We start from the raw sequence: 27692 nt of genomic DNA, 5'->3' as shown, positions 1-27692 counted from the left end.
TATATGTATCATGAAGAACATGTCTACTTTTGTTTAAATTTAAACATAGTCTAGTTAAAACACAGTAATTCTTCACATTCTGTTTAAAAAAATACATCCAACCTTGTTGTTCTTCTTTAAATACAAAGCTGATGAGAGTTGTCACTTCGTATGTAAGGAAAGACCTTTGATTCCCCCCAGGAGGATAACTGTTAGTTGGCTTTGCCCCTTTACACTCATGTATAATTTTGGATTTTTAAGCTCCAGAATATAAGTATGGGCAAGGACAGAGCTAGTGAATGTGCTTAGAATGTTCTGACACATTCTTCACTCTTCTCTCGTCTACTCTGGGTTTTTGAACGTGGTTGCAATTCATTTCCCATGTTCTTTTTGCTAAAATAAACTGAGAATATTGGGAGTTAGATCCAAAGTTTCTTCCTCTCTCCTTTCATGACTCCATTCCCATGAAAGCACGCTACTCCCACGTTGTCATCTAAAGATCATTCTACAATGCTACGTCTGTCACCCCTCTGCTGCCCTCTTGTAAAGAAGAGCAAGTTGTGAGATGTGTTTATTGCCCTGGTTTTCAAAATATGTCCCATAGCAGAAGCATTAGTAATTATCTGCGAATTTGTTAGGAAATCCAGATTCTTGGACACCACTCCAATCTACTAAATTAGAAACTCTGGGGCTAGGAGACCTCAATTCTTATTTTAACAAGTTGCCCAGGTGATTACGAGTTTGAGAACCATTGACTAGTGAAAGGCAAAACAGAATTGCCCCAGGTCGGTAGAATCAGCCTAGAATGCAAGTGCCTAGACTCAGCTTAGATCTAATCGCCCAAGAGCCTACATTTGTGTGATCATCAAGCTCCTCTTACACCTGTATTTAAAGATTATTTGGGTAATACTTGAAACAGAACTTCTTCAGGACTTTATTAACTTGAAGAAATTAATGACAGCATAGTCATATTTTAATAACGCAAAAAATAAATGAGAATATGAGTAATGAATAATTTTTATTAAATATTTCTTGTCTTTAAAGATGATATAGAAATTATTGGCCCTCTGATTATTGGCTCTACAAATGGGCACATCTGAATGCCAAAGAGTGATCAACAAAATCTTTGTGAAATTAGCTTTAGCGCTTCTGTTTGAGAAGTAAAATATCTCTTGTAGGACATTGGTGAACTAAACCACACTGATGTACTCAAATACCATTCTTACTTCCCTTCATCTTGTTATCAAAAAATTTATCTGAAGTACACCTGTGAAATGGTACTCAGTTCTTTTGGCACTTTCAGATAGTTGAATGCGTTAGTGCTCTGTTTTCATTAGCCTGTAAATTTGTGCAAACGTAAATGAACTGTGAGCACTATCATAATTGTTTTATAGTTTGCAGACAAGATTTACTGTGTATCCCTTTACTCAGAGCATGACTTCTTTCTCAGTTTACTTCTGGTAATTTCTATGTATTTTCATTTGATATATATTTTTTTAAAGTTAACATGGTGGCCAGTCTTATCTTTAAAAATATTTAGAAATCTAATAAGCACCATCATTTCAGAAAAAAAAAAAAAATTGAACCATCTTTCCTCTCAAAGCCAGTATTTCACAAGTGATCACAGTGATAGTTTGGCGTGAGTATAAAGTTTTCAAAGGGGGCTGACACTGGAACCACCTTATTGAAATAGGTAAGTTTTAAATACCCTAGATGAGAATGTATGTCTAAAAGCACAAGTTGTTGAAAGGTGACAAGTTATCAAGGGTGATTATGCTTAGCAGGCTTGATTTCTCTATACCTCAGGTATCCTCTCCCCCAGCTCCCACTGTCTCTGGGGAGACTTTGTGTTAAGTACAATGAAATTATCATCACTTGGGGGCTTGCACTGCCAGACATAATCCAGGTAAAACATTTGTGTGATGCAGCCAAGTATATGGCTTAGTGTACTCATGATGGGATTCCTTTTGCTCTGTAAAATGATAGGCACAGGCAGAAGGATTATGTAAATTATAAAGGGAATGAAATGTAATGCAGAGGGTGTAACTCTATGCTGGGCTGCCAAACAAGAGACGGCATGTACCTGGCACCATGCTGAAGGGAGATGTCTAAAAATGGAAGCACAGTTACTTTTTATAGGCATACTCCTCCCAGGGACTTACTCTACGTAGTTATATTAAATAATCTCCTCACAATTCCAATGTTACTGCCAGAGAGTCTAAATAATTCCATATTTTGCTGCCCACAGCTCTCTTGGAACAAACCTTAGGCTCTGGAATCATGGTGATTAACAATTTAATGTACTTTGTCTTCAGAACAATTTTTGTAAAAATCTGTTATGAACATGGTACACAAAGAAAATGTTTTCCTGCATCTCCCCCTAGGACCATGATATGTGTTACTCTTATATTTAATAATTATGTATTGAACAGACTTACTTTAAGTCACGTGCTGTATTAGTTTCTGGGGATACAGTGCTAGCAAGGCACAGTCCTGTAATAGCTGAGTGCATATGACAGATTCATAGACACCATAGTGTGGTAAGTTCCATGATCAGAAGTGATTAGATGCTTTGAATCAAGCATCTATTAGACCACATGAAGCAAAGACACTGACCCCACTCCTAAGGAGCCATGGAAGGTTTCCTAGAATACCGTCATATGAAGGTTGAGACCTGAAATAGTAATTAACCAAATGAAGAGAGAGAGAGAGGCAAGATGGGCAAGAAGAAAAAAAGAGAGAGAGAGGAAAAGATATAGATAGAGAAAATATCATAATCTAATTTCCATAAGCCAAAGAGGGAGTTCTATTCAGGGTGATAAAGTAACATGATGAAGCTCAATTTATGGGCAAGGAAGTACAGAGGTGAGGCTGTTAGAGGTGGTAAGCTAGGCCTACAACATGAAGAAAGTTTAACACAGCACACTAAGGAGTTTGAATTTTATCAGCCAGAGTACAACAGGGAGACACTGAATAGGCTTGTGCATTTGCAGTGGCGTGATGACTAAATTTGTGTTTTACAAGGAATGGACTGCCTCTGTAGAGAAAAAATTAGAAGGGCCAAGATTGGTAGAATATTTAGTGATCTATTCAACATTTTCTTTCCCTTATATGTAAAGCACAATGCCAGGAATGTTTCAGATGCTCAGTAAATATCAGATGAAATATTATTTAAAATAATTTCCTCTTGTACTATACAGTCTAGTATAAGTATAGAAAAACAACGAATCCTTCTAGTAAATTTTTGTTACAGTCATTAGCTTTCTCCTAAGGCTACGGAGCTTTCTTTAGGGAACTCAAATCATTAACGATGACATCCTATCACCAAGCATTCAGGCAGGGGAGGGGGTGGTTTAAAGAGTAACTTTTCTCTTATCTATGAACTTTACCATCAAACTAATGTAACCCCAGTTGTAATAGAATGACTTAGCACTTTGCATATGGCCTTTTGAAATGATATATAGTCAAAAGCTTTCACCATAAAGCAATTCTTTCTTGTTATTATGTAACTACATTTGTGTAGTCAGTTCTCCTCTTTACCTCTCTCAAAATGCAGCGTCATCAGTGTGATGCCTAACTGCAAAAATATTTATCTATAGATTTACTGCCCACATATCCAACATGTAAAAATCAAGCGGCTATCTGAATCTTGACCTTGAAACAGATTGCTGCAGTGAAAGTTGAAAGCTGTTCAACCACAATTGCTTTTAACAGTGCAAGTTGATGATTAACAACTTTATCTACAACCTGATGTGGGGATAAGGATTTTTTTTTGTATTTATATTATATTTAATAGAGAAAACTTAAGTCAGCTGTTCCTTAAATATTTGCATGCAAAATAGTTTAATTTTAAGGTTGGAAAACTTCACGTTAATGTTAAATTTGTTCTCTATAGATACATAATTTGAATTTCCATGGCAAATAAGTACCTTAATGAGCAGCCTGAGAGAATAAAGTGGACGTGGAATCATGTAGCACAGAGCTTGAAAGGCAGGCCCATCTGCTCTAAAGCATTGTGTTCCAGTTAGGAACAGAGGTCTTGAGAGCTTGGCACCTCTCCTTGTCCAGGCCTACATCGTTGACTTTCGGATGGCTGGAACTGAGACACTGACTCTTGACTGGAATCAGGATCCTCTCCACTTAATCCAGTGTTTTAATTTTTTTGTGAGAATTTTCCAAATTGCAGCTGTCAATAGACTGTGAAAAATTATTTAAAATGGTGATTTTTGTATTTCTGCACCTATTTTTATACTTATCTCAATGATTCGTCTCTATGGGGGATATTTTAGTCAGTTATTCTGCTTTTGGCTTCCCATTGCCAGTATTTAGCTTAAATTTCATAAATGCAGGCAAACTTTACATATAATGTTGTGTTCTTTAGTAGATATATAAAATCAAATTAACTCTTTTGGAACAATTTTGAGGATAATTCTTAATAACTGACTAACATTCCCAGGCACATTATCTGATTTCTGGTAACTCCTGTGATGTATTAACCAAAAGCTGTCTGTTAAGTCATTTTGTAACCCCAGAAGACATCTAGATTAGATTCACTGTTTTCTTTCAAAGCATTTTTTTTTTTAACAGACTGGCTTGATTTACAATAGGCTTAAGAAAAACAGTTTATGCTTCACAGTCTCCTAAAACATACAGCAAACTGTAGATTTTTCAAACATCACAAAGTTGCCTAGGAAGACGATTGACAAAGGTAGGTCCTCTACACCATCATTATGAAGTGGGTGGGGGTAAAGAATTGAAAAGAGTTTGAGATTCTGAACTTGGGGCTACTCCTAAGAAACTTTAATCCTGATAAGAATTCTCTGCATTGAGTGCTCTCACTGTAAGATTTGTGGACCCAGCGGATCATTGCCCAACTTTGGCTATGATGGCCAGATTTGAAAAGAAACCTGGGCAGAATGTCCTGCTGATAACAGAAGCCTAGAGTCCTCCTTAGACGTGTGTTCCTTTGAATGAGTCATGCTGCTTAACTTTCAAAAATCTGCTTAGGTACCCTATCCCCATCACACAGTTATTTCTCAGAGATAGCACATTCAGAAACTTTCATCATTTCCAGCGAATATTGAGGTAATGTACAATGTGATATGATATTTATATGTCATATTTAATATAGTTTATACTTGAAATATATTACATATGGTTACATAAGCACCATTTGTTTTTAAGTTCATGAATAATACTGACTCTACATGCAGCACACACTAACATATTCCACTGCATTTTATTTTTGTAAATGCTGGTCTCAACTTACTGAATTGACATTACATTTTAGTTTGACAATTAATTTGACTGATTTTCTGATTTGTCAGTTGAAAAATACTGTTTAAGTCATATTAAAGATATATATATATATATATGCCATTTAAAAAATAGTTGTAATCCTTGTCAAGAATTTTATGCTTTAGCGTACAAGTAAGAGTAAATTTTTGAAGTTTTTTTTTTTCTTTCTTTTTATTTTTTTAAATTATACTTTAAGTTCTAGGGTACATGTGCACAATGTGCAGGTTTGTTACGTATATATACATGTGCCATGTTGGTGTGCTGCACCCGTTAACTCACCATTGACATTAGGTATATCTCCTAATGCTATCCTTCCCCCCTCCCCCCTCCCCACAATAGGACGCGGTGTGTGATGTTCCCCTTCCTGTGTTCAAGTGATTTCATTGTTCAATTCCCACCTTTGAGTGAGAACATGCGGTATTTGGTTTTCTGAGCAAAGGAATGGAGTGATCCTTTTGGTATTTTGAAAGACTATTCTGCCTGCACCGTAGGGCATGGGTTGGTGGAGATGGAGACATTCTGGGTGTCATCTGTCTGTTCAACAGCCTGGAGCCTCCTTGAGCAGCAGAATAGGATCCGTCTCTCCTCACCATGGCTTTGCCTGCATGTCCAGGAAGCAACTGAAGGGTGAGGGTTTTAAGATAGTGATCTCCACTTCTCCAGAGGCCAGACCTAGGAAACAAGAAAGCAAAGCAAGGGGATTATAAAATTAGTCCAGTCTTTCGGGGCAGTGGTTTAGAAACTTAAAGAATCTACTTGCACGCTAGCCATGGGTACTCTGTTATCCAGATTACTCACATATTTTAGTCACTGGAATATTCATTAATTCAAGATATAAAACAGTTGTTATGTGTCAAGATTTGTCCTAAGTGTCAGGGATTTAGAGAAATAAGGCTAATACCTGGCCCTGAAGGAGATCTACATATCTTTCACTAAAAGAAAGTCCATCATGTATTTTCTGCATTTATTTCCTTTTTGTTCTTTGTATATAAAAGTCTCTGAAAATCTAGCCTGGCTTAGTCGTACTGAGAGGAAAAAAAATAACGTAAAATGTAGAAAGAACTTTCTCCCCTACCACCAGCACCACGGGAAAGTGGAAACTCCAGAGAACAAGGTTGGAGTCACTTTGTTCAAAATGGACGTCTCCGTGGGGACTCTGCTTCCAGTGAGAAATCTTTTGAAGTTCTGGATTTTGTTTGAGAGAGTCAGCATTTCCTTAATCCTTCAGCATAGTCTTTTCATATGTCTTTTCAAAACACGTGAGGTTAACTATTAAGAAAATCGGTTGTTTATCATGAAAAGCCCAAAGATGAATGGAAGACACTCTCCATTGTTCATAAACACATCTCCCATCATGTAGTTAAGCTATCAGCGAGTAATGCTGGCAACAGCTGAAAAGGGTTTACAAAATACTAAGGGACGTGAGATAAAGATCTGAGCAGTAACATAGAACAGAGGTAGGGTTATTGAAAGCACACTTTTCCCCGAACCCCGGCATACACAATAACTCCCTCTGTGGGTAGCAGGCTTCGGTAGAAGATCAAAGAACTAACACTTGAGACTATATCAAGAAATCTACTCGTTAAAGAGCCAAAAATGTAGATCAGAATCTTCTTTCAGATTAACTCAGGATACGAAGCAGAAGAAAATGGACAAAATATCTTTCCAGTGAAGTGAAAAAGAAAAAGAAAACAATAATCTACAGTTCGAAGTGGACCACTGAAGTGGGGGGGCCCTAAAATGTTGTGTCTATTTGGATACCTGCAGACCATTTCATCACTGCCCCCGCCACCACTGAATGGCCAACTATTTGTCTCACATTTCTGAAAATTATGAAACCGCTATAGAAAATGTAAAGCCCTAAATGAGAAACAAGGCATTTTGGAAAACTGTTCAATAATTATGGTAAATTATCACTGCAGGGGGACTGGATGCATTGGCAAATCATTAATAGGCTCCCACTTGGCCTAAATAATTGGTATTCGGTATTTTGTAGCTAGTTTGTAATACCTAATGAATATTTCTTTATTACTCCTCTAACCTGCAAAATGAAACAGTGAAACTAGGTGATCTCTAAGTCAGTTCCTAGTCTTAAGACCTTATACCCTAATACCTTGGGTAAAGATAAACCTATTAGTCTAGAATATATATTATTTACAAATGTGTGTGTGTATCTATGTAAAAGAATGATTCTGATAATAAAGAGCACACCTGAACTGTGGCATCTCTGCTAGATGGCACCATTAGGTGCATCTCATAGGGCTCTGAATGTGACTGTCGTCTTGATGATAATTTAATACACGAAATAAAAATCACTAATGGACATATGACTTCATACAGCATCTTTTGACAAAGACCATGTCTTTCATCTGAGGAAAGTTCAGTTTTCTTTGGATTTAATCTATATGTTAGAGTTTGACCTTTAATTTCTTGCACAGTAAGTCAGCATTTGCTGATAAAGATAATAAACTAACTTTCATATCACTGTTATATAATCCACAAAAAGAAAATCTACACCTTTATCTTTTCCCATGGCATTCGCATAACTTTGCACCTCATTACAACACAAAAGGCCCTTGTGTATGGTCTTTTGCAACAGGGCATACTCCTTGTGTATACACCTGGAATCTTGTTTATATTTGGTGTGGTGGTACCCATAAGAGCATTTTTGTGGTAGGTGTTGCTGTTTGCACCACAATTCTACTTCTAGCTTGACTTACAGACATCAGAACCTAGTAAACACAAGTGAATTTCATGTGACTACATTGTTTTATGTGTGAATAGTGTCTCCCAGAATTCTGTGACTCTGATGCTCTTGTCTTAGCAAAAATAATCACTTCTTTGGTAAGGACTTGAGGGGGTCAGTAGAAAAGAAAGCAGTAATCTACAGTTGCTCTGAGAAAGAGGCCACATAGTAAAAAGTTTCAGGGTATGCTTGATCATAATAGTTCACGTCTTGCTAAAATGGTTGTCTTCTGTTCTTTAATAACCATTTTGTAGATATCCATGAGAGGGAAACATACAAAAAATTAAAATGTATTCAAACATATATTTCATGAACACATACTATGCCCTGTCTTATCTAAAATGTGTGAGTCTTAAAGCAACTGTTCACATATAAGTAGTTAGAAATGCAGAGTACTGGATGGGAGCCAGGGGATCCAAGTCCCAGAAGGAAATACTTTTAATATACTGCATTATTCAGGCCTTTAATCTCTTGGATTGTTATATAATGTTTCACTGCACTATTTGGAAATGCTTCCAAACCGCAGAATGTCTTCAGCATTGCAAATAAATTACTGTGCCAACATGTTTCTGCCACCCTGTTGAGCCACATTATTAGATGAGGTCCCTCAGCACAAATTACTTTTTGAGCAACTAGATTCATTTGGTTGGAAACATCAGACCTTCAATAACCTTTTAACACAAAAATCTGGGATCTTATTTCAGGCATGCATTCAGTTAATCAACATGTATTTGTTCAGGCATTAGCTAGGAGCTATAGTACAGAGTTTGGCGGAGAAAGTAGACAATTAAAATGATTTCTGCCTTCAAATTGCACCAAATCTAGGAGAGAAAGATATCTAATCATAATTATAAAACAGTATGATTAAGATTATAAGCAAAAGTGTCAGAAAGTAGAGCTGAGGATTAATAGAGAAACACAATCCTGATGGCATCATCTGAGCCCCTGTATCCAGCTATATTTGAAGCCAACTCTCTTACTGCAATTCTTTGGTTCTATAAGTTCTGTTGGTTTAATTTTGTTTTATTAGCATAGTTTGAGTTTCTGTATTTGTAGTTTAAAATCTTCTCAGTAATATCAGAGGCAAAAGTCAGAAAAAAATGGAAGCAGAGAGCTGTAATGAGGAATTAAAGTAATCCAGATGAGTGATAACAATATAGCTAAAGAAGAGAGGATATACACAAAGTGTGTGAGTCCTGAATGAGCAAGACTCACTAGCTGTGTGAGGGTGGGGAGAGGGAGAATGAGGGGCCGTGATGTTATCTGTAAAACACTTTCCATCATGAAACCTAGACTAGTGAAAGGGGTACATTCTTAGCTAAAATGAGTGAAAGAAGCATGAGATCTTTTAGTTCTTCTTGGAGTTCAGTCCAAGGAAACTTTTGTGGTTTATTGCATGCTGGTGAATAACCAATGTGAAGAAGTAAAGGCTGCGTGTGCGTCTCCTCCCAGGTAGTACAGGAGTCACGTTCTAAGCTTGGTGTAATTAACTAACATAGCACTTGATGTTCCTTCATCTAAAAGCTGAGCACTGTCAGATGTGAGTACCAGCTAAGCTGGGTGCTCAGAAAAGGATGATGATGACTCACTGTGCTCTGCTTCCATGCCTGCCACTGCTGTGAATGGGATAAAACTTAAACCCTCATCTTTGAAGCCAGTCTTTGCGGGTAACTCCAAGCAGAGCAGTAATTCAATCTCCAGTTCCCAGAGGTATAAGTGACAGTGGTTTCAGAGAGATGATGCCATGTCTGTGCCAAAATGCAGCTGAAAAAAGCATCCATTACCTCTATTCAAAAATTCAAGATTAATCTTGAGTGATGGGTTCCTTATGATGAAATGAAAAAAAAAAAAAGAAAAAGAAAAAGAAAAGAAAAGCTAGGTAGGAGCTTAAAATAAATTGGGTTCTTAAAAAATTGAATTATATATTACCTAGTATAGTATAAACCTATAACCTATAGAGAGCTCATTCAAATCTGCATGTGAACATTAAGACTTCAGTATAAAGAGAATGAGCAGGAGGCCCACTTATGAAGAGAAAGGCACAATAAAGAGACTTGTGGAGACTTGTTTAGCTTTATAGGCAATCAAATAAATTTAAATTAAAACTCAGCTAACATATCATTTATTACTAACAACTTGGAAGCAGGGACTTAAAAATATTAAAGTGAAATCATCATTTGGAATGGAGTATGGCAATATTTCATTTATAATATTCAAAACCATAAAATATCTTTAATCTTACCCAGTATTTCTATCCTTATGATTATAATCTAAGGATGTTACTCAACAGAGGAAAAAGATATATGCATGAAATAATCATTTAGCATTCTCCATAATATCAAATATATTGAGAAAAGCTTAACGGCCAACAGTAAGCAAATGGATAAAACACATGTTGTAAAAATGTATGTAGGCATAAATATTATAGTTACAAAACAGTGTGGAAATCTGGAAAGTGGTTTTGCAACTTTTGAAATAAACTGTATACAGTTTATTTTATACTGTATTTATATACTATTATTTTATACTGTATTTGTATACTATTATTTATACTAATATGTATACAAAATTGTATGCATATTATGTAAACTAATTGTATATATTTGGACAAAGATTGAGTTCAATCAAATAAAGAAAACAGAAACAAAGTAATATATGTGTTAAAAATTAATTTATGACAGAATGGGAGAGGGACAGAAGAGGAACTATTTGTGTTAGGACAGCATTAAGACAAAGTCGATTCTGAGCAAATAAAAAACTCATAGGTAAAAGGTGAAACTGATAAATATTTATTTATTTATTTATTTATTTTATTATGTTTTAAATTCTAGGACACATGTGCAGAATGTGCAGGTTTGTTACATAGGTATACATGTGCCATGGTGGTTTGCTGCACTCATCAACCCGTCATCTACATTAGGTATTTCTCCTAATATTCTCCCTGCCCTAGCCTCCAAAGCCCTGACAGGCTCTGGTGTGTGATGTTCCCCTCCCTGTGTCCATGTGTTCCCATTATTCAACTCCCAATTATGAGTGAGAACATGTGGCGTTTGGTTTTCTGTTCTTGTGTTAGTGCTATAATCCCTGTAGTATGGGGATATCCACTCACAGACTAGGTGTATTTGTCAGGATAAGACTAAACTACTGTAAATGATGTCCAACATCCAGTTGCCTATTGATCAGAGCAGCCCATGTCTTTCTTCCATAAAGGTCCACATGAGTTCACGCCAGGTTTTCAGGAAAACCTTATTCTTTGAGATCATTCATAGACCAAATTCCTTCTATATCCTTGGCACTGTCACTATTTATATGATCAGACCTGAATTTCCACCTTGTCTAGCTTCCTGCTGGTGGGAAAGCGGGAGAACATGGAGGAGGTACAGTCAATGTCTAAAATCACAGACCAAGAAGTGGCATGCTAAACTTCTGGAAACGTACTGTGCAGTAATGTGCCAGCCTCGGTATTATTGCTATGGAAGATGAGGGTCATCGATTTGGGTGGGAAAGTAGCAGTTTCTCCCTCAGAGGGAGTAACAGTTGTCTACCTAGTAGAAGAACACCAGCCCAATCCACACTAAACAGAGACGTAAAGAACATGCTTCCAAATGTGGAGATGATCAAATAACACACTAATGATATCTTCTTGGAAGAAAAGTCCATAAAAATTCTTTGGGGCCTTCTACTTGCTAACTGAATTATGAACGATTCTCATAATTTCTCTCTCTTTCACTAGAGATGAGAGAAGGAAATATAATCTTTTTCTAGTCACCAAAACATCTATGTATTTAGTTATTCTATGAGAACAAAGTTGGCAGAATAACAATGTGATCACAGAATAAATTAACCTCAAACTAAGAGGAAAAAAATAAAAAACTAGTGACACAAAATTGCCACAGATTAAGAACACTGGTGAGGTGATATGGTCATGGTCTCCTTGTCTCACAAGGCAAATAAATATAAAGTTTTGTGGAAATAGCCTCGTATATTAATCATAAAAAATCCTCACCAGGTCTCTTGTTTTCTTAAGCAGTTTATGCATAGTTTTGTAAATGAAAAATTGGTATTAATGACTTTCTAAATGACCTTTTCTAATGACTTTCATACTTTGGACCAAGTATGCTGGTTGGGAATCTTGTTTCTAAACTATAATATGAGTATCCTATCTGTGCCAACTCAAGTTGAACTATTGCTTGGGAAACTTAGAACTAATAAATCATTAGCTATTCATTGAATAGATACTGGGTGGTCTACACCCAAATCTAGGTACTTTTCTTTAACATCAATGTCAGTAATTTTCAAAATGTGAAAATAATTATGAAAGATTCTATCATATGCAAAGCATTTCCCTCTGCACCACATTTGGTACAAAGCTGAGTGACGCAGGCCATTCCCTCAATTTATACTAGAATGATGAGCCAGAGTATTTATGGGAGCTAGATGAAGAGATATATCAAAATAAGATTATCAAATTTCTGTAGTGGGTGGCCAGTCACAGGAGGTAGGGACTAAATTGACTTGGAATGGCTAGGAGGTCAGTAGAACTCTGGGGGTATTATTGACCTCACCAAACGTTAGTGTTCTCATCTGTACAATGGAAGATATAATAATGCTTTGGACACAGACCTATAAAGCATTTAGAGCAGAATCATGCTCACAATAGCTAGAAATAATTGCCAGTTGTCATTGTCGCTGTTTGTGTTTTAGTTAACATAATTCTTTGAAAGTTTGATTTGGGATGATGAACAAGATTCCAACAATTGAAAACACTGGAGTGTAGGATGCCAGGCACATGGAATAGAATCATCAGCTGCTGGATATTTCATTGGTATGAATCCAGAATGCCACAGGACTTAGTATGGATTTACTGAGTGAAATGCCTTTTCTATGCCAGATGCCTACAAGAGACTGAGGCACCAAGGTTTTTCTGTCCTTGGTTTATATTTAGAAAGAATTATTTTATTAACCCAATTTTATGAATTTCCCATTTTACACTTTTGAGGAAGAACTCCACTGGCCACTTTCTATATGTTGACTAGGATAAAATAATTTTTCCATGCACATATCAATGACAGCTCAGATATGAAGAAACATAAAAAGCATTTCTAAAGAGTCAGTCATCAGATGACCTCAAATGGTAGTTGAATTAAGAATAGTTACATAATGTCAATTTCAATTCCCCTGAGACATCTACTTGAGTCAAGTGGTAAGGAATGAATAATTTGCAATTCTGTAGAGCAAAGTAGAATCTATGAACATGGATGCTTCTTAAAATCCAAACAACAACAACAACGAAAGTATTTTTGGCATTAGTTGGGTGCTTCTTAGAATTTTGCAGTTTAGAGGGATTGGATTCAAGACAATTTTTTTTTTCTTTTTATTATACTTTAAGTTCTAGGGTATATGTGCACAACGTGCAGGTTTGTTACATATGTATACATGTGCCATGTTGCTGTGCTGCATCCAGTCTGTCACTGATGGACATTTGGGTTGATTCCAAGTCTTTGCTATTGTGAATAGTGCCGCAATAAACATACGTGTGCGTGTGTCTTTATAGCAGCATGACTGACTTATAATCCTTTGGGTATATCCCCAGTAGTGGGATGGCTGGGTCAAATGGTATTTCTAGTTCTAGATCCTTGAGGAATCGCCACACTGTTTTCCACAGTGGTTGAACTAGTTTACAGTCCCATCAACAATGTAAAAGTGTTCCTATTTCTCTACATCCTCTCCAGCACCTGTTGTTTCCTGATATTTTAATGATTGCCATTCTAACTGGTGTGAGATGGTATCTCATTGTGGTTTTGATTTGCATTTCTCTGATGGTCAGTGATAATAAGCATTTTTTCATGTGTCTGTTGGCTGTATGAATGTCTTCTTTTGAGAAGTGTCTGTTCATATCCTTTGCCCACTTTTTGATGGGGTTGTTTGTTTTTTTCTTTTGCTTATTTGGAAATGGAAAATAAACTTGTTAATGCTAAGTGAAACTAAATGAACCATAGCCTTTCCAAGACTTTGAATTGTTGACATCCATTTTCTTGAAGATATAGTTTGGAGTGACTGCAGATAATTTTAGGGGATAATACGTGTTTATGGAGTTTATGACCCATCTATTTAAGAAATCAGTCTTCATATCGGAATATATGGGAAAGAAATGTTCCATTACTTTTTTGGCTAGGAAAGTTAGATCGTAGGATAAATATCTCACAATGGTTTAGAGGGAGGCTTTGAAATCTGGGTCCAGGACAGACCATGATACTATCACCTGAGGGAAACTATTTCTTAAGTTCATATATCATTTGTTTTTTAAATGTTTGAATCCCATATTCTACATTGATGTTCCTTGCTATAAAGCTGTTGTAATCTGACTTCAGAGAGAAATGAGTTTCTAATTATCAGGATTTTGTCCAGGTCCTTCCCAAAACTAATGAGGATGACTTATTAATATTATAAATTAATATCTACTTTTGTGTTAGTCTTTAAATGAGGGAGAACATAAGATAAATCATCTTTAGTTTTTCAGAAAATGATTAGAAATAACAAAAAATATATACAAAGTTTACCCTTTTAGAATATTCCTGAAGATCTTTCCAATACATGCTAATCGTTATTTATATCATCACAATATCTAAGACTTGCAATTGAACCAATATAACATAGGAACAAAATATTTTAAATGGTATGAAATGTACATTTCCCCAGTGCATCCATTGCTGAGTCAGTTTCAAAATAATAAAAACTATATTTCTTGGGCTTTTAATATCTCTGATGTTGGAAAGTCTCTATCCCCTATCAAAAAATCATCCATTATTTGGGGTAGGTCTTGGGTTATTATACTTGAAAGAGTATCTCTCTGCTTCTCTTTTATATTTTCAAAATAATTTATTGAAGTGAAATTCAGATAACATAAAACTAACCATGTTAAAGTGAGCAGCTCAGTGGCATTTAGTTCATTCTCAAAGTGTTACAGCCACTACCCTTATCTAGTTCCAAAACATTTCTATCACTCCAAAGTAAAACCCCTAACCTATTAAGCAGTTTCTCTCTATTCCCGCTCTCCGTAGCCCCTGGCAATCACCAGTCTGTGTGATGTCTCATCTGCTTCTCCTTTCTTGATTCATTCTTTTTCATTCTTTTTAGCGAGGGTTCTTACCATGGCTTTTGCTTCCATAAAGTCATCTGACAGTACCTCGCTGCCACCATTTACAACGTAAGAAAGCTGATACTAGAGCCAAGGGTACAATCTCACTTTTGGTGGTTATTAAGCTGCAATATCCCCCTGCAGCCTGGCTGCTATCAAATATCCCTGGTTACCCTATCTCCTGTGAATTTTGCTGCCATGAGCAATATATGGGAATCTTCAAAAATGCCAGCGATAATGTATTTTCTGGATTCATTAATGCCCCTAAGCCACTGTGGGTAGAATATGTCTCTCTTCCCTTTTGCATTTTTCTTTATCATGTGGATAATAAAAATGAATCACTTACCCCTGTAATTTCTCTGCCTATGATGGAGAATGACTTTTCATTAATGAAGCACTTTTTTATTTATTAATTTCAGCCTACTTTGTTTCTACCATTATAATTAGAGACCATCTTTCTGAGAGAGGGTGCTGGGTCAGAAAGAAAATCTCAATAGCAAATGGCCAGTTGAGATCAGATACAACTCTCATCCCTGACAATCAAAGCATATTACAGACCCAAATTTACTTATGTGCTGCTGTCTTCATTTAGAGAGTGGTATTTCCAAGAAGATCTTATCCCATCCTTTAAAGATGCTCCTGATAGGCCATGTGTAATTATTCCTCCAGACACACTCAAAAGTGTCTCAACAGGAGTGGATTTTAGCTTGAATTTAGGTTCAATGTGGAACTCTATCTAAATACAAATATAAAACTTTATATTGGAAAAATAACAAACTGAGATAATTTTGTAATGTTTAACAGTAAATTAACCAAGAGTGTCTATAAAAGGGAAAGGGTGAAAGAACATATTCTAATTAGGAAAGATCTTCCAACACACATGCATTTGTGTATCTACATGACAGTTAAGCAAAAATAAAACTATAATGTAAGAAAGAACATCTTCTAATATCAATTGCTTTCATAAGAAAAAGCTTCACAAAATAAATAACTAACTCAAAATGAAGACCTATAAAAATCTAGCAGATTTATAGCTCAGTGGGTTTTTTTCTTTAAATGACTGTGACTGTTTTTCTCTTCTGATTGAAAAAAAAAATTCCATTTCTCTCAATATAGCAAGCTAGATAATGTGAAAATTCTTCTTCTAAAACACAACTAAAAATGCAAGATACAAATATAATAAGTAGCCATCAAATGCATACTTTGCTAGATAAGAAAGGAAGAAAATCTCAAGAAGTCAAAAGAACAAAGAGGAAACTAAGAATTGGGCGGTAAACAAACTATTCCTGCCCTTGAGAATTTTCAGCTTTAATAGCCAAATAGCTTAATAGCCAAGTAAGGGGAACAGTCAGGGTTGCATGAAGAGGAAGCAGGAACTGAGAGGTCACATCTTTGAATAGCTTACAGTCACGAAAGAGTATAATAGAAAAATATGTTCTCTGAATGCCTGGATGGGAAGGCAACAGGATCATAGCTCTTAACCTGGGCTGTGGTGTGGGTGGGGAAAAAAGTTATTCCTTCCATACTCATTGTCAGTGTTTCAGCACTTAGACTTAAAACTACAGCCCCTCCCAAATGCCTATCAAAGGAATATCAGAAAGATAGAATAAAATGTTCCTTCGTCCTCCAAGGTAACAAAGGAACAGATACAATTTTATATCTTGCATTTAGTTCTGATTATGTGGTAAATTGAGAACATTTACAAAATCATCTCAATATGATTCTTCTTTCCCATATAGAGATTTGTATAAGTGTATAATCCTGTTCTATTCCATAGCACATCCTTGGAAGTGTTATTTAAACAAACAAGCCGTTTAACACATTCAGACTTTGAAGATTATTGCTGTGTTTTATGCAATGTATCTTCCAAATGTTCTTGCATGTGTTTTGCCTAATACTATCTAAATTGGTAAATTACTTTGAGATATTTATAGTAAGTCCAGAAGAATAACTTTAGAATTTCTTCTTTCATTTATGCATAAAGACATAATCCATCTTATAATTCTGTTGATTTATTTAGTTAAACAATGATTTGAGACTATTTTTTTAATTGAAGTCAACACAAGACAATACCAAAAAGAGCACAATGGTTTTTTAAAAGATCAAAATAAGTTCTACAAAATAAAGTCACTGACATTAAAAACTCAATGGGTAAAACAAACAGCAAATTTAAAAATAGCTGAATAGAGACTAAGTAGACTAGAGTACAGATATGAGAAATTTATCTAGGATGCAGCAGAGGAGATCAAGATACAGGAATCCTGAAATAGATGAAAAAACACAGAGGTTAGAGTGAAAAGGTCCAATGTATGTCTAATAAAAATAAAGGCTAAGAAATCTTCAAAACTAATGAAAACAATGAAACCCATATTAAGGTATCAGACTGAATCCACAAAAGAATAAACATTTAGAAATATCATAGCAAAAACAATATCATGGAAAAGGAAGAGAGAAGATGACATGTATAAATGACTGACAGAAAAAAATAAGCTGATTACATAGAAATATTATTTAATCCAAATTTTTAATGAAGAAAATGTCAAAAAAAAAAAGGAAAGTTTCCCAACTTCTGATTATGGTAATGGCAAAACAAATAATTTGGACTGAAGCCTTTCATGAAGAACAACTATAATATCTGGACAAGATATTTATATAAACAAATATCTTAAACACATAAAATTGCTAACCACATGGTTACACACTATTGGGCTAGATTCTAGGACAAGATGGAAGTCCTGGAAAGGAATCCCAGTGTTTGGGTTAACTTTACTTTGGGGGAATTTTCTGAGTACCGAAGGTATACCTGAATATCTGAGAGGCTGTGCTACACAATTTCCAACTTCATGGTACCTAGCCCAGAGCATGCAGAGAAGCGGTGGGAATAATCCTGATGAAAGCCACTTACTTTGATGCCAGAATACTAGAGTCCAGTGTTAGTTTGGAAAAGCTAGAGATACCAGGAGCTTAACAGTAGCAAATACACATATTCTTTGAAAGAATATAATATTGTCATAGGTCTGTGCTTATTTCTATACACAAAATTTTAAATTCAATGCCTAGGACATAATGTCTAGCAGGATTATAAAAAAAGAAATCTTGAACAAAATTCTGAGGAAACAACTGACAATATGAAGAGAAATGGAAAGGTTTCATATATTGGATTTATCAAATATAGACTTTAAAATATATATGTTTAAAAGACAAAACTGAAAAATTCAGAAGAGGCTTGGAAACCAAAAAAGAGTAACAAAAAAAAAAAATTTATTAAACTAACAAAGACCTATATGAAGAATTCACTGGATAAACTGTTTAATAGGAATTGGACATAGTTGAAGGAAGAATTAATACATTGGTTAGGGTGGAAGAAAATTCCAATAATGAATCACAAAGAGATAAAATAGTAAAAAATAGAGAAGAGAGGATGAATGACTAAAGGATGCAGTGACATAATCTAATAAAGCATAACTTGAGTTCTTAAAGAAAAGGAGAGGAAGAATAGAACACAAGTTATATCTCAGAACTTTCCCAAACTTATGAATGGCATAAAGACTCAGATTCAATCATAGATGACACAGACACATGCAAAAACATTCCATCTCATGGACTGGAAGAATCAATATTGTTAAAATGGCCATACTCCCCAAAGCACTTTACAGATTCAATACTATTCCAATCAAACTACCAATATCATTTTACACAGAACTAGAATATTCTAAAATGTACGTGAAGCCATAAAAGAGCTCATATAGTCAAAGTGATCCTAAGCAAGAAGAACAAAACTGGAAGCATCACATTACCCAACTTCAAACTATACTGTAAGACTACAGTAATCAAAACAGTATGATACTGGTACAGAAACAGACACATAGACCAATGGAACAGAATAGAGAACTCAGAAATAGAGCCACACACCTACAGCTGTCTGACTTTGAGATGCTGACAAAAATAAGCAATGGGAAAAGGACTCTAGTCAATAAATTATGCTGAGATAGTGGCCTAGCTATATGCAGAAGAATAAAACTGGACCCCTACCTTTCACCACATACGAAAATTAACTTAAGATGGATTAAAGATTTAAATGTAAGACCTCAAATTATAAGATTCCTAGAAGAAAACCCAGGAAATTCCATTCTGGACATTAGCCTTGGGAAGAAGTTTATGACTACATCCTCAAAAGCAATTGCAACAAAAACGAAAGTTGACAAATGGGACCTTATTAAACTAAAGAGCTTCTGCAGGGCAAAATAAACTATCAACAGAGTAAACGAACAACCTAAAGAATGGGAGAAAATATCTGCAAACCTTGCATCTGACAAAGGTCTAATTTCCAGAATCTATAAGGAACTTAAACAATTCAACAAGTGAAAAATAACCCCATTAAAAAGTGGGCAAAAGACACGAGCAACACTTCTCAAATGAAGACATACAAACAGCCAACAAACAAATGAAAAAATTCTCCACATGACTAATCATCAGAAAATGCAAATTAAGACCACAATGAGACACTATCTTACACAGGTCAAAATGGCTATCATTAAAAAGTGAAAAACAGCAGATACTGGTGAGGTTGCAGAAAAAAATGGAAGACTTACACACTGTTGGTGGAAATGTAAATTAGTTCAGCCACTGTGGAAAGCAGTTTTGGAGATTTCTTAAAGAACTTAGAACTATCATTTGACCCAGCAATCCTGTTACTTGGTATATACCCACAGGAAAATAAATAATTCTACCTAAAAGACATATGCACTTGTACATTTATTGCAGCACTATTCTCAATAACAAATACATGGAATCAACTTAGGTGCCCAACAATGGTGTATTGGATGAAGAAAATGTGGTACATATACACCATGGAATACTACGCAGACAGAAAATTATGTCCTTTGCAGCAACATGGATGCAGCTGAAAGCCATTATCCTAGGCAAATTAATGCAGAAACAGAAAAATAAATACATGTTCTCACTTACAAGTGGGAGCTAAGCATTCGTTACACATGGACATGAAGATGGGAACAGTAGACACTGGAGACTACTATGCATGAGGGATAAGGGCTGAAAAACTATCGACTGGATACCATTCTCAGTACCTGTGTGACAGAATGATTTATACCCCAAACCTCAGCTTCACATAATATACCCATGTAACAAACCTGCATATGTACCCCCTAAATCTAAAATAAAAGTTTATTTAAAAAAAAAAAAAAAACAGACTCAGATTCAAGAAGCCCTATGAAGCAGGACAAATACAAAGAAATCCCGGCTGAGGCAGGAGGATTTCTTGAGCCCAGGAGTTCCAGGCCAGCCTGGACAACATAGAAAGACCCCATCTATTATTTATTTTTTTTTTTTTAAAAAGGAAGAATAAAAGAAAACCAAAAGAAATCCAGTCCCAGGAACATCTCAGTGAAGCTGAAGAAAAAGATAAAAAGAAGAAAACACTTTTATTAACAAGAACAACCAAGGCCAAGACGGGTGGATCACGAGGTCAGGAGATCGAGACCATCCTGGCTAACACGGTGAATCCCCGTCTCTACTAAGAAATACAAAAAACTAGCCGGGCGAGGTGGCGGGCGCCTGTAGTCCCAGCTACTCGGGAGGCTGAGGCCGGAGAATGGCATGAACCCGGGAGGCGGAGCTTGCAGTGAGCTGAGATGGCGCCACTGCACTCCAGCCTGGGCTACAGCGCGAGACTCCATCTCAAAAAAAAAAAAAAGAACAACCAAAAACCAAAAAGACAAATTTTCTTCAAAGGAACAACCATTAGGTTGACAGTCGATGGGACAATATAAGCAAATGAAATAGATGGCATTGGAATGGTATCTTCAAAGTGCTAACATAACGGCCCACCTAGAAGGTCTTTTCCAGCCAAAATATACTCCAAGAATGAAGGTAAAACAAAGCCATCTTTAGAGCAGAAAAAAAAAAAAGAAAATCTGGTAGAATTCATCACCAGCAAACTTTCACTAAAAGAAATAAAATGAATCACTAAAGGGCATTTTTCAGGTAGAGATAAAATTATTCTAGGTATGAGTTTGGAGATGCAGGAATAAAGAACAATGGAAAGGAAAAATATGTCAATATATCTAAACAAATGTATCTCAACAAATGTATAAAACAATATAAATATAATGTCTGGTTGTATTTAAAATATCTGTTTAAGATCTACTTGAATTTTTATGCTATGTATATGTATAAATGATTTTTAAAACATTTAAAAGAAATCAAAAGAACAGATTTCTGCTCCTAGCCAAGAGGAAATTAAAAAGACTGGATTTGCCTCCAAACCTGTAACTACAAAATCTACAAAAACTCTTCCAAAAAATCAAAGAAAAAGAAATGCTTTGAACTCATTCTATGAAGTCAGGATTATCCTGGTAACAAAACTGAACAAAAACATTTAAAAAATTGTAGATAATATCCTTCGGAAACAGAGGTGCAAAAATTCTTAAAATTTTAGCAATCAAATCCAAAAGGTATAGACAAAGTTACTATTTCACCACCAAGTATGAATTATCCCAGGAGTGGAACCCTGGTTTAACTTTTAAAAAGCAGTCCATGGCGGGGCACGGGACTCACACCTATAATCTCAGTACTTTGGGAGGCTGAGACAAGCAGATCACTCCAGGTCAGGAGTTCGAGACCAGCCTGGCCAACCATGGCCAACATGGTGAAACCCCATTTCTAGTGAAAATACAAAAATTAGCCTGATACAGTGGTGGGCACCTGTAATCCCAGCTACTCAGGTGGCTGAGGCAGGAGAATTGCTTGAACCTGGGAAGTGGAGGCTGCAGTGAGCAGAGATCAGGCTACTGTACTCTAGCCTGGGCAACAGAGGAAGACTCCATCAAAAAAAAAAAAAAAAAAAAGCAGTCAGTACAATTCACCATTTGATTGTCTCAATATATGAAGGAAAAGCATTTGGCAAATTCACCATCCATTCCTGATTTAAATGAAAGAACTCTCAGCAAACTAAGAGTAGGAACATTTTCTACCTGGTAAAGGGTCTCTAAGACGGATCAACAGCTAACATTATAATGAAGATTTAAGACGTTGTCCCATGATGAGAAAGAAGATGGACATTTGCCTCTCACTACTTCTATTTAACATTTTACTGCATATTCTATACAACATGATCCGGCAAGAAAAATAAATGAAATGGGGCGTGGATTGAAAAGGAAGAAGTAAAATAGTCTTTATTTGCAGATGACTTGTTTATGTATGTAGAAAATCTAAATAAATCTACCAGGAAAACAAAAGATAGTAAGAGTAACAAGTGGGTTTGGCAAGGTTTCAGGATATAAGATCGATATACAAAAATCAATTGCATTTTACAGACTAGCAACAAACTATAGAAAATTGAAATTTAAAATGCCATTTACAAGAGCATAGGAAACTGAAATACTTAGGAATAGATGTGACAAAAGATCAGGTACAAGACATGCACAGTAAAAACCACAAAATGTTACTAAGAGTTAGTATATAATCCAGCAATCTCACTTCTAGGTATAGAGCAGGTCCTCCAATAACATTGCTTTGTTAAACATCTTTTCATTATAACATTGCTGGGGAAAAAAAAATCAATTTCCAGCTGGGACCACTGTCTGTGAGGAGTTTGCAGATTCTCCCCATGTCTGTGTGGGCTTTCTCTGGGCGCTCTGGTTTCTTCTCACATCGCACATCGGTGCATGTTAGGTTAGGTGAACAGGCATGCCTACGTGGTCCCAGCCTGCAAGAGTATAGGTGTGTTTGTGTGAGTTTGCCCTGCAATGGGATGGCACCCTGGTCAACATTGGTTACCACCCGGTGTGCTGAGCTGCTTGATAGGCTTGGCGACCCACAACCCTGAAATGGAATCAGCAGGTAAATAATCATCTTGTTTGTACTAATCTTTCTTAAATGTATGTATAACTCACATTTATTTCAATGTTTAATATTAGAAGTGTTTTGGTCCTTACTCAGAAGTTTGGTGATGTTTTTGTGACCAGAAACATGCTATCGGCATTTAACTCTTTTTTATATCAATTTGTCTATGGTAAAATGGGTTTGGTTACATGCTATTCCTCCTAAAATTGCTGTTTCAAGAACCTATCAATGACATTAAGTGAGGACTTACTATTTATCCAAAGGAATTAAAATCAGTATCATTAAGAGATATCTGCACCCTCATATTTACGGCAGCATTATTCACAAGATCCAATTATGGAAACAACCTAAGTATCCATGGATAGATGAATGAATAACACAATGTGGGATGCATATACAGTAGAATATTATTCAGCCTTTAAGAGGAAGGAAATCCTGCCATTTGCAATAACATAAATGAATCTCGAAGACATTGCACTAAGTAAAATAAGACAGACACAGAACGACATGCATGACCTGACTTACATGCAGAATCTAAAAAAGTGGAACTCATAAAAGCAAAGAGAAAAGTGTTGGTTACCAGGTGCGGGAAGTGGGGGCCGTGAGGATATGTTGGTCAAAGGGTATGGATATTCAGTTATATGGATGAATAAGTTCTGGAAATCTAATGTACGGCATGGTGAATATAGTTGATAATACTCTACTGCATACTTGAAATCTGCTGAGAGTGGATTTAAAGTGTTCTCACCCCCAAAAAAGGTGAAATAAATCTAGAGTAAAAAATAGATGGGTGACAGAGCGAGACTCCATCTCAAAAAAAAAAAAAAAAAAAGAATATCCAGTAATATTAATATATATTCAAACATTTAAGTAAATACCCAGCAACAATGATGTTGCAATGATATATGTTGGGAGAGATGTAAATAGAATTTAAAATGTTCTATTGTGTTTGGATTTGCTGAGGAAAAGAGTAAAAGTACTAATTAATTTTAGTCTTTGATAAATTAAAAAATACATGCAATTTCTAGAATAACCACAAAAAAAGTAAAGATAACATATAATTCCAAACTAATACAACAAGGAATTGTAATCATAACTATGAGAGATGATTGATGTGATAGTTTGTACTAGTAATCATTTTACAATGTATAAATATATCAAATTATAAAGCTGTATACCTTTAATATATACAATTTTTATTTGTCAAGTATACCTCAGTAAGTCTGGAAAAGCTTAGAAAGATCCAAGTCAAGTTTATCACTTATACTAAATATAAAAAATACCGAAAAAAAAGATTGTGAAAAATTAAAGAAGAAACAAATGGAATGTATATGTCACATTTGTGTTGTATTTATTTATTTATTCTAAACTTGTAAGCACATAAAAAGCAGCCTTACTCTTGTAAGCTACAAAGATTTTGAGGTTGTTTGTTACTAACCAATAGAGAAATTTTAAAGTGCACATCAAAATAACCCATGAATCAAGGAAAAGATCATAATGGGAGTTAAAAAGTACTTTGAATTGAGTAAAAGAGAAAATGCTATACAGAAATTTATGGATGCTGCTAAGGAATGCTTAGGGGGAAATTTAGGGCTTTAAATGAAGAAAAAAGAAAAGCTGGAAAATTATATTATCTAAGTATCAAGAAGTTAGAGAAGGAATGTCAAAATAACGTAAAGAAAATAGAATGAAGGAAACATAAGAACAGAAATTAATAAAAACAAACAAACATATAGTAGAAAGGATCAACAAAGCCCAAAATTCTTTGAAAAACTAGGCCAGTAATCCCAGAAACTTTGGGAGGCCGAGGCAGGCGGATCTCAAGGTCAGAAGATGGAGACCATCCTGGCCAACATGGTGAAACCACATCTCTACTAAAAATACAAAAATTACCTGGGTGTTGTGGCATGTGCCTGTAGGCCCAGCTACTTGGGAGGCTGAGGCAAAAGAATCGCTTGAACCCGGAAGGCAGAGCTTGCAGTGAGCTGAGATCCAGCCACTGCACTCCAGCCTGGCAACAGAGCGAGACTCTGTCTCAAAAAAAAAAAAAAAAAAAAAAAAAAAAACTAGCAAAGTTCACAATCTCCTGACAAGACTGGTCAAGAATGTGAACCTCTACAGATTCCCAAAGAGTGAAATAAAACCAAGAAGGAAATACTGAGATTAAATAATGAATAATAGGTGAAGAAAATTTAATAAACAAGTAAAGTAAAATAGGAATTGAGTGAATAAAATAATAATCATATAATTATGACTCATTGGGGTGCTATAAATCAAGGTGGAACAAAAATTTATAACAGATAACTATAACATGTAGAATAGGACAATGAGAGTGTTCAAAAATCCCTGAATTCTTTGTAAGAAAAAAATGGCGGCCGGGCGCGGTGGTGGCCGGGCGCGGTGGCTCAAGCCTGTAATCCCAGCACTTTGGGAGGCCGAGGCGGGCGGATCACGAGGTCAGGAGATCGAGACCATCCTGGCTAACACGGTGAAACCCCGTCTCTACTAAAAATACAAAAAACTAGCCGGGCGAGGTGGCAGGCGCCTGTAGTCCCAGCTACTCGGGAGGCTGAGGCAGGAGAATGGAGTAAACCCGGGAGGCGGAGCTTGCAGTGAGCTGAGATCCGGCCACTGCACTCCAGCCTGGGTGACAGAGCAAGACTCCGTCAAAAAAAAAAAAAAAAAAAAGAAAAAAATGGCAATTAAATTTACATGCAAGTTTGTTACAATTTTTAGGTTACAAAAAGCATTTCTTCCCAAAAAGAACAAAAGTGAAAAAGTAGGAATAAATAAATTACTATTATTGTTAATATTATTTTTATTTGAGATGGAGTCTCCCTCTGTCGCCCAGGCTGGAGTGCAGTGGCACAATCTCAGCTCACTGCAACCTCTGCCTCCCAGGTTCAAGTGATTCTCCTGCCTCAGCCTCCTGAGTAGTTGGGACTACAGGCATGTGCCCCCACGTCTGGCTAACTTTTGTATTTTTAATAGAGATGGAGTTTCACCATGTTGGCCAGTCTGGTCTCAAACCCCTGACCTCAAGTGATCTGCCCACCTCGGCCTCCCAAAGTGCTGGGATTACAGGCATGAGCCACCACGCCTGGCCAGAAATAAAAAAATTATAATCAGTAAAACAGAAGATAGGCAAGAAGAAGAGTATGGGGCAGAAACTGCCAGCTACCTCTGCAATAGTCATTCTCCCCATTTTTAATAAAACAAGCACTGAATTCTTTTTTATATGTATACTTTAAGTTCTGGGATGCATGTGTAGAATGTGCAGGTTTGTTATATAGGTATACACATGCCATGGTGGTTTGCTGCACCCATCAATCCATAATCTACATTAGGTATTTCTCCTAATGCTATCCCTCCCCTAGCCCCCCTACCCCCTAATAGCCCCTAATGTGTGATGTTCCCCCTCCCTGTGTCCGTGTGTTCTCATTGTTCATCTCCCACTTATGAGTGAGAACATGCGGTGTCTGGTTTTCTGTTCCTGTGTTAGTGTGCTGAGAATGATGGTTTCCAGCTTCATCCCTGTCCCTGCAAAGGACATGAACTCATCCTTTTTTATGGATGCATAGTATTCCATGGTGTATATGTGCCACATTTTCTTTATCTAATCTATCATTGATGGGCATTTGGATTGGTTCCAAGTCTTTGCTATTGTGAATAGTGCTGCAATAAACATATGTATGAATATGTCCTTATAGTAGAATGATTTATAATCCTTTGGGTATATACTCAGTAATGAGATTGCTGGGTCAAATGACATTTCTGGTTCTAGATCCTTGAGGAATCGCCACACTGTCTTCCACAATGGTTGAACTAATTTACACTCCCACCAACAGTGTAAAAGCGTTCCTGTTTCTCCACATCCTCTCCAGCATCTGTTGTTTCCTGACTTTTTAATGATCCCCGTTCTAACTGGCATGAGATGGTATCTCATTGTGGTTTTGATTTGCATTCCTCTAATGACCAGTGATGATGAGCTTTCTTTCATATGTTTCTTGGCCACATAAATGTCTTCTTTGGAGAAGTGTCTGTTCATATTCTTCGCCCACTTTTTGATGGGGTTGTTCTTGTAAATTTAAGTTCTTTGTAAATTCTGGATATTAGCCCTTACAAGCACTGATTTTTAACCATGAACCAGGCTACCTAGAGAAAGTTTACAATCTTTATTTACCCTTATGGGTAGGTATTAGGATATGAGAATAAGCTAAGGTCAATGAGCTCCAAGCTTCAGGGAAACCTCCTCAAAATGTAGATGAACCCCTAGACCTTTGTCACTTTCCTCTGAATACTGGAATTTAAATGTAATAGTTGGAGTTCTAGCAGTCTTCTCTTATCAGGAGGTAAAGAGCCATACCATAGGGATGTTAGAGCAGTGAACTGGAAGCAGCTTCTGTCTTTCCATTCTGACACCATGGCAGCCATAGACAACCTACTTACAATCTGTTTATGTGAGAGAAGAATCCATTTCCATCTTGAATATTTATTTTGGGTTTTCCATCAGAGGCAGCCAAATTTAATCCTAACTGATCTAAAGACAAAAAGAAAGCACAAATTTATATCTATTACAATAGATATAAAGAAAGGAGTAAATATATACACATTAAATGCATATTAAACATAAACATTACATAAAGACAGATTGGATTAAAACAGTCC

The 27692-nt window shown here is 36.1% G+C and overlaps 1 protein-coding gene across 4 annotated transcripts in view; it reads left to right on the top strand.

Annotated features, from left to right (window-relative positions):
- ALDH1A1 (aldehyde dehydrogenase 1 family member A1) overlaps nucleotides 1–27692 on the top strand; it is a 185367-nt gene that overhangs the window by 90661 nt on the left and 67014 nt on the right. The window contains exon 1 of one of the 4 annotated variants that reach the window (XM_077966216.1): nucleotides 4549–4687. The exons of the other annotated variants lie outside the window; for them this stretch is intronic. The gene's annotated coding sequence lies outside the window, so the exon portion shown is untranslated. Of the gene's footprint in view, nucleotides 1–4548; nucleotides 4688–27692 lie in introns of those variants that run through there. 4 annotated transcript variants of the gene reach the window in all.

This window comes from Macaca mulatta, chromosome 15, assembly GCF_049350105.2.
Source record: "Macaca mulatta isolate MMU2019108-1 chromosome 15, T2T-MMU8v2.0, whole genome shotgun sequence".
NCBI classification, from domain to species: domain Eukaryota; kingdom Metazoa; phylum Chordata; class Mammalia; order Primates; family Cercopithecidae; genus Macaca; species Macaca mulatta.
The sequence above is the reverse complement of the archived record's forward strand: the minus strand, read 5'-3'. Positions and strand labels throughout refer to the sequence as shown.